Source organism: Corvus brachyrhynchos, unplaced genomic scaffold (assembly GCF_000691975.1).
Source record: "Corvus brachyrhynchos isolate BGI_N302 unplaced genomic scaffold, ASM69197v1 scaffold136, whole genome shotgun sequence".
NCBI classification, from domain to species: domain Eukaryota; kingdom Metazoa; phylum Chordata; class Aves; order Passeriformes; family Corvidae; genus Corvus; species Corvus brachyrhynchos.
In genome coordinates this window covers 1,033,978-1,045,591 of record NW_008239080.1, presented here as the reverse complement: position 1 = coordinate 1,045,591, position 11,614 = coordinate 1,033,978, and positions in this window count along the sequence as shown.

Sequence of the window (11,614 nt, the reverse complement as noted above, 5' to 3'; positions counted from 1 at the left end):
ACTGCTCAGCAATAATTAAAACATCCCTGTTATTAACACTGTTTCCAGCACAAATCCAAAACACAGCCGCATACCAGCTACTCTGAAGAAAATTAACTCTACTCCAGCCAAACCCAGCAAGCATGTACTTCAGCAAGTCATTTAGTTCCAAACTGAGTATGTCAAGAAATGGAGAAGACACCCTTTCCCTGAAAGTTTTTCCCAAATTATTCACTCTGACTGCTTACAAACTGAGTGTGATTTGCTCTAGGTTCCAGCTACCTATTCCTTCTGCCTTCTCTTTCTCCCCCATAAAAGATCTTTCAATATCTATTCTATTCCCTTATATAATTACACTATAATCATCTTGAGTGCCTGTTGGATAAAGTAAATTCATAAAGCTTGTATGAATATCATGAAAGGCTTTTCCAGTAGTTGCAAAACAATTTTTTTGTGATCTCAAGCATGCCAACATCCTTTAGAAAATGTGGACATTGCAAATAGAATTCAAATAATCTAAATTTAGTTATCTAAAACACAGGTGTCTTATCTAATGTAATAGTTCTGGCTCTCTATACAGTCAAGAAAGTGAAACAGACAGTGCTAGGAGACAATTAATCCCATCTCTCTCAGGCATCTAGGAAGGCTGGATGCCCTATGAAGGTGTCTAATTGAATGCACAGGATGTCTGAACAGCTAGTTTAGACTATATTCCTTTCTGTTAAATCATGAGTGCTAGTTGAGATGTGTAGCAATACAGAACTGTACAAATTCTCATATCAAGCAGAGAAGACATCACCACCCACTCATTCTACTGCTAATACACCCATCAACAGTAGATTTTTCCACTTGGAATTTATAGTCAATTTCTCCTTTGCTACAAGCATAAAATCCATTTTTAGAGTCACGTTTACAGCATATGTTCACATATTCTGTAAATAAGTCTATGTATTCCCAGCTTCTGGATGTGGGTGGCTTTTTAAAAATTCAGTTGTTACAAAAATTCATGCTGTGTAAAGAAGATCAGTTTCTCAGGCAGCTCCATCAAGACTCCCTTACCACGGTGTCCTTCTTATTGCCATACATGTTTTGCAACTCTTCATGCTGACCTGGGCCTAGAAATGCAACATACACTAGGATGCAGGGTGCTGCCAGTAACATTCACAGTGATGTCCCTGCTTTGGAAAGATTAAAAAATAAAACAGTTCATCTGTTCATCATTCATTGCAAATGGTGTAATATCCCATACTCCTTCAGTTCTGAGAAGTTCAGAAGGAAGGAAAGAAACAACCTCACCAGTGAGTTTGAAGCTTGTGTTTCACACATTCAGTACTTTGGAAGGGACCATTATCCAAAATCTATAAGAGAGGATTTGATTGAGAAGAGGACACAATAGTCTCAGATCAGTTGGAATGATGACCATAGTAGCATGGCTTTTCTTAATCCCAAGTTTCATACAGCAAGATCACAGTTGTTACGGTCTTGCCCAGACAAAACAGCTGCTGAGATAACTCCAGCTTCTTTCACATAATCCCAGCTGTTTAAACAGAAAATACCAGAAGCTGCTGCTTTTAAAAATATGCTCTGTACAAATAAGGTGGCTTGCAGAACCGTGGCTCCTTTTAAATAATACGGAGGACTCAGGAGTACAACAGACACAGCACTTCATGAAAATGTCTAATGCAACAGGCACAATTGACTCTGGAAATATGCAGTATTATTTCAGGCCCTAGTACCACGAGCCTCTGCTCCCTGCAGCCACTGGCATGAGATGAGCTGAGCCATGGCAGAGGTGGCTGAAAGGATGTGTGCAGTCTCCACCCATTCTTGCGCAAATTCTACATTTTTCATTACACAGCAGATCAATCTGGTTTGGAATAAACTAGCTGATTTTGTTTTAAAGTGAATTTGGCTGAGAAAGAGCAGTCTCTTTATAGAAATTATAGAATTTCTTACAGATTCTAAGTGGTTCTGTGTGCCCTGGGAAAAGTACAATGGACAAAGGAATTTATCACAGCTTTTGTTGTGGTATGTAGGTAAAATTACCACTAACTGCCAAATCTTTGAGTGCTGTAAGTGGAAACAACCCTACTGGCTACCATTTAATCTACCGTGTGATTCTGCATCCCTGTCTGCATGACAGTAGTTGCTCTACTTAGATGTTTGTCTTCATGACCCTGTCAGTGCTAATAAATAATACGGGCAAGGGGCTCTTCTCTAAAACATGCTCTTTTGTCCCAAAACAGGGTGACTTTGCCCAGCGTGGTGGGTTGACCCTGGATGGACACCAGGTACTCTATCACTTCCCTCCTCAGGTGGACAGGAGAGAGAAAATATAACAAAAGATTTGTGGGTCAAGATAAGGGCAGAGAGAGATCATGCACCAGTTACTGTCATGGGCAACACAGACTTGGCTTGAGGAAATTAATTTAATTTATCATAAGTCAAAACAGAGTACGGTGATGAAAAACAAAACAAAATCTTGAAAAACACCTTCCACTCCGTGCCCTCCCCGTCTTCTTCCCAGGCTCAACTTTGTTCCTGATTTCTCTACCTCCTCCTTCTCAGTGGTGCACAGGGACAGGGAATAGGGGCTCTCGTCAGTTTATCACTCCTCAGGGAGAAGGCTCCTCACACTTCTTCCCCTGGTCCGGCATGGGAGACAGTCCTCCATGAACTCTTCCAATGTAGGTGCTTCCTACAGGCTGCAGTTCTTCATGAATTGCCTCAGTGGGGGTCCCCCACAGGGTCACAAGTCCTAACAGCAAACATGCTTCAGCACATGCTCTTCTCTCCATGGGGCCACAGAACCTGCCAGGAGCCTGTTCCTGCAAGGGCTTCCCAAGAATCACAGCCTCCTTTGCACATCCACCTGCTCCAGTGTGGGTCCCCTCCATGGGCTACAGGTGGATCTCTGCATCCCCTGGTCCTCCATGGGCTGCAGGGGCACAGCTGCCTCACCATGGGCTGCACCATGGGCTGCAGGGGAATCTCAGCTCTGGCACCTGGAACTTCCTCCCCCTCTTTCACTGACCTTGAGGTCTGCAGGGTTATTGTCTTCACATATTCGCACTCCTACCTCTGGCTGCAATTCTGCAGAAGTTTTTTCACCCCTTATCAAATATCTTATTCCGGAGGTGCTACCACTGTCACTGATAGGCTTGGCCTTGGCCAGCAGTGGGTCCATCTTGGAGCTGGCTGTCACTGGCTCTGTTGGACAGGGGGAAAGTTTCTAGCATCTTCTCACAGCAGTCACCCCTGCAGTAGTCCTGCTACCAAAACCTTACCATGCAAACCAGATATACTCAGAGTGCCCACTGGGAGCCCTGTCTGGGAATGTGCTGTTTGACATGAGCAGAAGCTGTTCCATGAAGCATGCTTAATAATTAACAACAGAGACAGTCCTCCAGAGGGTGTTCAATTCCCTTGTGTCCGGCTGTGTCTGGCACTGTAGGTGTAGCCTGGAGGATCTGAGAAGCAAAATTTCACCCTGCTGAGCAAAGCTGGATGAAAGAACAAGTACATAACCTGTAGAATGGCTTGACACCTGCTTCCTTAGAAAATTTGGGTTCTAATTTTACTTCCATTAGAATCTGCTCAGACTTACAGAGGACACGTTTTTCATTAAGCCATTTATTAATGTAATTGAAGTTCTTAGTTGTTTGAAACTACTGTTTTAGCTGTTTCACAAATAACAGAGACATACAGTGTGAGCATTAACTTTTATTTTGAATCTTTACATTAAGTACAGAAACTTTCAGATTATATAGGTGGACCTATGGGCATGCTGAAAAATAATATCCTATCCCTCCTGTTCTGTGCTCTAGCTGTGGAGCAAAGGAGTTGTATTTAATATTGATAACATGGTATTAAAAAGACTGATTTTAGTGGCTTCAGCATGTGTTTCTTAAAAACTAAATTATGTTTTTATTTTAAAGGGGCAACAAAGAAATAGCAGTGTGTCCTGATTTTGGCTAAGGTAGAGTTAATTTTCTTCAGAGTAGCTGGTATGCGGCTGTGTTTTGGATTTGTGCTGGAAACAGTGTTGATGACAGGGATATTTTAGTTATTGCTGAGCAATGCATAAACAGAGTCAAAGCCTTTTCTGCTCCTCATGCCACCCCACCAGCGAGGAGGCTGGGGGTGCACAAGGACTTGGGAGGGGACACAGCCAGGACAGGTGACACCAAAGGGACATCCCATACCATATAGGGTCATGTTCACCATATAAATCTGGGGGAAGAAGAAGGAAGGGAAGGGACCTTTGGAGTGATGGTGTTTGTCTTCCCAAGTCACCGTTACACGTGATGGGGCCCTGCTCTCCTGGGGATGGCTGAACACCTGCCTGCCCATGGGAATTGATGAATGAATTCTTTGGTTTGCTTTGCTTGCATGTGAGGCTTTTGCTTTACCTGTTAAACTGTCTCTATTTCAACCCACGAGTTTTCTCACTTTTAGCCTTCTGATTCTCTCCCCCATCCCACTGGGGAAAAGTGAGTGAGCGGATGTGGGGCTTTGTTGCCAGCTGGAGTTAAACCACAACACAGTGACAAAGAAAATAGCCCTAGGGAAGCATGTGCATGAAATTCCAGATGGAATTAAAGGCAAAATGCAGCTGTCCCAGTCTCACACAAAGGGACCTGATACGGTGATATATTCTCATCTTGGCAGCTATATCCAGACTTCACTTTGTTCCCCTACACAATTCGTTTCTCATAGAAAGCCCAGGCATGCAACAGAGCAGCTTTGTGCCAACACAGAACAGAAAGACAGTGTTCATCCCAAGAGGTTGATGATGAGATCTAAAATATATGCATCTATTTATTTAGGCAGAATGCAAATAGGCAAACCACAAGTGCTCACTTTTCCTTTCAAACACTTCCTTAGGGACCCAAAGCTGGCTGAGGTACACCTCTGACCTGTATCACATGCTTTTACAAACGGGCTGATAGGTATCAGCTGTAGACACTTCAGCTCTTCTTGCTAGAGCTCCGCACCAAGATCTTTTTTTTCATGCTATTCAACAACTAATACATGCCCTTCCTGCCCCCAAAGTGTTTTCACTCAGTTAGTTACTTTCATTATGAAAAGCTAAGCATGGTATTTTTTTCATGTTAAATCTATGCATTCACTTGTCAGGTGGGTCAACAACAAAAGCAGGTTATGCATGTACAATAATTGGTTTTTGTAGGTGAGTCATGCCCTTGATTTTCTCCTGAATGTAGATTTTACTTCTAATATTTTGCTCAGGTTCCTTTGTGCTTTTTTCTGTTACCTGCTGTAAGAGTTAAAAACTCAAATTTCCTTTGATTTAATCTGTAAACAGACAGGTTAGAATAAAGAAAAGCATTGGGAGACACCAAATGAGCCAGCTTTCTGTCACTCTTTTCAGGCTTGATTACAAGTCTCACACTGTGCTATGCGCCTTTGGAGTATTTTACAAAAGATTTAAAATCTGTTGAAAAGGTAAATGAAATTCAGAAAAAATTCATCCAGAAAAAAAAAAAGAAAAATAAAGGAACATTTTTTTGACAGTCTTTGTTCTACCCAGATAAGATACTGCTTTGGTATCATTTACAGTCTCCATGCTCAGCGAAGCATGCTGGCATTCCAAATGGCTTTAATGCAGTATCACTGTACTTGGGAGACATCCTAGCCTGCACCAGGTTTTGCCATGTTGGAGTCACCCTCCCCTTCAAATGGTTGCTGCTGCTTAGTGATTAAAAAAAAAAGAAGTCATTTTTTCAGCCTTCTCACAAAGCATGTATATTATTCCATGAAAAGTCTCATTAAAGAATAGGACTTTCACCATCTTTCATTTGCCAGAGTTTAAGACTGAAAAATAACAGAAGTGCTACAAACTGTGTTAATATTATTTTAATCGCTGGTTTCTTTTAATCTTCCACACATCTGAGGTAGAACAGCTTCTCCTGAAGAATAAAGCGTTCAAATACATATTTTTTATTTTCCCTGCTGTGTTAATGAAACTGGGCAGGTTCTAAGGAAATTGAATTAGTCTCCTCTTTAATTATTCATTAATTTAAACAGGAGGACTGGAAAATTGGTCACAAGCTATTCAGTAAATAGCACTCCCAAATTGGCTGTCCTTATAATTGCTATGATTTTTTTTAATAACATTGATTTCTTTATGCAGTGAAATAACATTGATACAAGCACATTCAGGACCATTAGTATGATTATTGTTCAGCTGTTTTCTGTAGGGCTCCTGCTTAAAAAAAGGATAGCTTGATATGACCTTGTACATATTTTGAGAAGGTATTAAGCAATATTTCTCTATCGAACCAGTAGCAAACCTCAGGGAGCCCACAGCCATAAACACTATGAAGTTTAAAACACAAATGATGTAAGCACTTTGGGAAAACATACACTAAATCCTATTTTGATGAAATAAACTCTTGAATGTATGATTCTTGACTATGGACCTTATGCTGCTATTTAGTTACTTTTTTAAATGCAACTTATAGTGTATACCTGTATTACAGACCAGACATATTTCTGTCCTGGAGTTCCTGGACAGAAGTTTATGAATATGCCTACAGAGTCTGCAATGGCCAGGGTGTACCCAGTGTGCCTCACATCTACTGCTCAAGTGACAAGCATTTGCATAATAAGTCTGAGGTCTCCTCCATGTGTTGGGCTTACTGAGGAAGCACTGACCATCTGTCCAAAAAATGAGCTGTATGTCTGGCCCCTCACATTTCAAGTGTGTCCACCAAAGAGCTGAGCTGTGTATGTCTGAGGGACACCTCTGAGCAATCTGGGGGGGATTGGAGAAGTGCCTGTCCAATTTTTTACTTAGCTGGCTCTTTGTTTGTTGGTCACTGGATGCTTTCATACGATGATGAATGATACTGTCCAGTATGTTAAAGGGAAATTTCAGAAGACAAATGAGAAAGCAAGCTACAAAAATGATCCTATTTCCTAACCTTTACAGGAACACACTTCTTTTCTAGTGAAAAGAAAGGAAACAGGAATGTATACATTCCATTATTACAATGTTTTCAGTTCTATATATTGTACCTATTAGAGTCAACTGCATCTACCTACATCAGCATCTTCTAGTTCCTGCATAGGAATGTGAACATTCTTTAATGGCAATTTTGAACAAGTTGGGAATGGAGGAGTGAAGCTGAAGCTGAGAAGAAGGTGGGGATTTTGGATGGTTTAGGTTTTGTCTTTGTTTATCATCATCCAAGTCTATTTTGGATGGAAATAAATTAATCTTCCCCGTGTTTGGTATGTTTTGCCCATGATGGTAATTGGTGAGCAATCTCCCTGTCCTTATCTCAACCCATGAGAGGATGGGGAATCTTATTGAGGATGGGGAATGAGAGAGTGGCTGGTTGGGTATCTAGCAGCTGGCCAAGGCCAACCCATCAGATAGGGGTGTGGAGAATATACAGGATCTTCACTCAGCGAGATATTTACCCCAGGGGGATAAAAACATCCCCAAACAACTCCAACTCTTTTTACTAACTCTCCTAATCCTTTGCCTCCCTTTCCCTATTTCCCTACATATTTATTTATGTTTATGGAGGCAGTGGTTCTATGAATATTCATTCCCTTTCTGTGCTTACGGTTCTGTTGATGAAGACAGGTAGCCTGGTAATGCTTTGGGATGCCACCATCTGCCTCAGCTAGGGAGTACTGTGGCAAAGCAATGTGGAATCTGAAGGCAAAACAAAGCTTCCCAGGTATCTGTGGAAACAGGCAAACCAAGGGGACAATTCCTTTCCACAAGCAAAAGGCAATTATGCAGGGCTGGAACTCAGGTAAATGTAGCAGGTTATGGCATTTTGTGCAGTGGGTGAAAACACTTAACAAAAACTCCTTCCTTGCTGCTAGGGGCTTTCCACGTGATAGGCGGCCCACACGGCTATAGATAATAGGCCAGTGCTTTAGGAGTCTGTGAAGATTTAGAATGCTGCATTTTTGCAATATCTAGCACAAACATAGACTCGGTGATTTCTTTCCTCTTTGGAACTGTCCACGTATAGTTTGGAGCATTTGCAGACACCTACAATGTTTCTTCATTCAATTTGTCTTCTTTCGGTTAACAGTGTGAGTCTGTTTAATATTTCTTTACAAGTCATACTTTTAGCCATCTCAGCACTTTTGTCGCTCCACATCATCCTCAAAGCTGAGTACAAAACCTTGGCTTGAGACCTCTAGGTTATCCTTTCAGCATTATTCAGCGTTATTAAGGTTCAGTTACTGTAGCTCTACAAATCTGTTTGTATCACCTATCACTAAATTACCTGTGCTCACAGTTTCCTTCATGCTTCTATGAAGGTAGATCTGCTTATTTTTGTTTGTCCTCATATCATAGATTCATGGAATAATTCCATTTAGAAGGGACCTTGGGGCTGCTTAGCCTCTGCAAAGAGCCTGTTGATCTCTTGCTCACTCTTCCTGACAGTGTGCAGCTGCTCACCTCCTCTGCAACTCCTTTGCCTGCCAAAGCTCCCGCTGCATGTCCTGCCACAAGGACACCATCACTCTCCCCTACCTGAGCCCCAGGGCAGCAACCAGGCACTGCCTGGTGCTTGAGACTTGGCATCCTTGGTTCTGTGGCATCCTCCCACACAACTCTGCCTGGATTGGGATCTCCAGTATGCTGTGGGCCAGGCTTCCTCCCAGGTAGGAGACCATGTCCCGTGGTGCCTCACCACTGTCTCGGGATTATGTATATAAAACCTTTTTGGTTTTGGCTATATATACATACCATTCTTACATTTTGGTTTTTCCAGTTGTCTGAAGAATGCTTTTTCTACTTCTTCCTGCTCAGGTGGTCTGTAGCAGACACCCATCACAATGTCATCCATGATGATCTACCTTCTAACCCTGACCCATAAGCTCTCAGCTGGCTCATCGCCCTCCCCAAGGCAGAGACAGCTACACCCTCCTTGCTCTCTCATATAAAGGCAACTCCCAGTTGTTCTGATTTCCCAGAAAATGTATGAGGTCTTGCTCCACCATTGCTGTCATGCAGACTGACCTTATTCCTGTGCATACCATTAGGATGGCCCCATTTCTGCTCCTTTCTGCCTTATTTTGGATATAAGGTCTCTTGTCTGTATCACCCCGCATCCCTTCCTCGCCAATCACTTCCTCACTTGATTGTAGGTCATCATCACCTCTCTCCACTATCACTTCTAGTGTAAAACTTTTCCTCCCCAGGTTGGCCAGCAAATCAGCAAAGACATTTTTCCCTGTTGGGTGAGAGGGATCCAATCTCTTCCCAGAAGTCCTTGATCATCAGAAAGGTCTTGAAGACAAATCTTTGTTGTTGACACCAGCTATGCAATCCCTTGTGGACATATAGGATCCTTCCACTCTGCCTCAAGACATTCCCCTCACTGATGGTACTGCGAATACACTGCTTTGGCCTCTGTGCCCTTGGCTACCACCCTCGGATCCATGTAGTCATGCTTGATATGCTCCATGTCTCCCCTGACCTCACTGCTGCCCCTATGGAAGAGCAGCAGTGGGTAAGAGTCCAAAAGCTGACAAGACTTGTCAGCCTCTCCACAACACCCTAGATCAAAAGTCCCCAGCAAACCTCCTCTAATTAACTTGCAGCTTTATCTGCAGGGGGCTCCCAGGAGTCTCCCAAAGATCCCACAATTTCCCAGATCTCAAAGCTGAAGGCAGCACCTGCTGTTGGCTGCCTGTGTTAGCTGTGCCATTGAGCATCTCCTGCTCTGGCTCCCTGGCAGTGCCCTGAACAAGGATGAAGGCAGGACATTCACACCTCTGAGGTCTTTGGGGCAGTAAGAGCACACTGGGTGGGAAGGACTGTGCTGGGAGGCCCTGTGTCCTCACAATGTGACTCAGGCTTGGCTCCCCAGCTGGGCTAGCCCCATCTCTGCCCCAGACCAGAGGAAGAGCCAGGCCCTATATGAAAGGAGAAGAATTAGGGGTTTTTTGTGAGCCTTTTCTTTCATTTTTCATGACCTTTTTTGAATGAAAAGTTATGATTTTTCTTCCCAGTACCATTTTGTTTTGAATGGTTTGCAATCTTTGTTGGTACTTGCCTAAAGGAAAAGGATACCCTGATGGGGAGGGGAAGTGCTTCAACGATAACCTCACGTGCCATCATGCCCAACATGCTTTTCATCTTGTACAAATGTAGGTGAGAAGCTCCTGCCTTTGAGGCCTGATTGAAATCAGAAAGGAAAACCAACAAACCATGAAGACTGTAACCTCTTTCCATGACAGAATTGAAAGAACAGATGAAGAACAAATGCATAGTTCAAAACTTTGAAAAGAGGTAAACAAACTGGAAAAGTGTGGAAGTGATAATTCTGGACTTACTGCATTTAAGTACAGGCTCTATTTGGGATGTGTTGGTACCCCACTGATCTCAGAAGGCTGGTTTAGTGAAATGAAACACAGCCAGCCAAGTGCCTGGCTTAGCCTCTGTATTTCTCAAAACAGCAGGAGGTATCTCAAGCAAACAAAAATTCAATCAGTGGCTTTCCTACAGCCCAGACAAAAGGTTTTAAAAGATGACAATTTTGAAAATCTGGATGCAGAAAGCCCTGGGCTGGCTGTTGGTCTGTGAGTTAGTTATGATAGTATTGCCTGATTTAGACATAAAGAGTTGAAGAGATGACCTTATTTTTTTGTTGAAAAAATGATATCAGATGTGACTAATTGGAGACTAGAGGCAGGGAAGAGCTTAGAGGCACAGTAATTGTTCTTGTCTGATCAGAAGGATCAAAACAGAATCCCTTAGAGAGATAAATTAAAAAATGAGATTCCTGTGGCATGTTGATCATAAGACTGGTTTTTTTCTGGACATGCCTGGACAATGTGCTGAATATGTTTAAACACAATCTTGTTACCAAGGAGCTGAAGGATTTGTTCTCTTAACTACACATCTTGTTCTATATAATGGTCACATTTCCATTTGTCTGCTCAACAGCAGAACTTAAAAAAAAAATACAACTCTTCTATTCTTTCAGGAATAGTGGATGTAGTGTCTGGCTGTGAAATATCCACGTTTATAGGAATTTCAGTGTTGTGGATCTGAGTGAATGATTGCTAACAATGATTTTCAATTGAATAATTTTGTTTCAAGACCACATTGACCCTCTTTAATTGCTGAGGATACATAAAGACCCACTCACTCAGACACTGAGTCTCCTGTAGCATCAAGCCCAGACTACTGAGGCCAAAGAGTGGCAGACCTTTGGGAAACCCAGCACAGCCAGCTGCCAGCAGCAGCCTGCCCTCTTCATCCTCTGAAACCTGTCACCAGTCAGGACTTGTGCCTGGGAATGTCTGAGCTGCTGCTGGCAGCTGGGGCTCTGGGTGAGCTTGTCTGATCAGGAAAAAGAGAAGATGCTGCTGTCCACTTTACCTTTTCCTCTGTCTGCACATGCCAGCATTTCTGAAACAGGACCATTTTTTTCCCTCCTGCCACAAAATGCAGGACAAAGTGAATAAACAGTTTTGTGATGGAGCATTGTTCAAAATGCCCTTGGGAAACTCATCATAAAGGAACTTCTTTAGTATTATGCAGCCTCATTCAGTAAAAGCCTCTGGGAGGGACAGATCTTGGTGCACATACACAAGGCATTCAGAGCGGGAGGTGTCCCATGCCCAG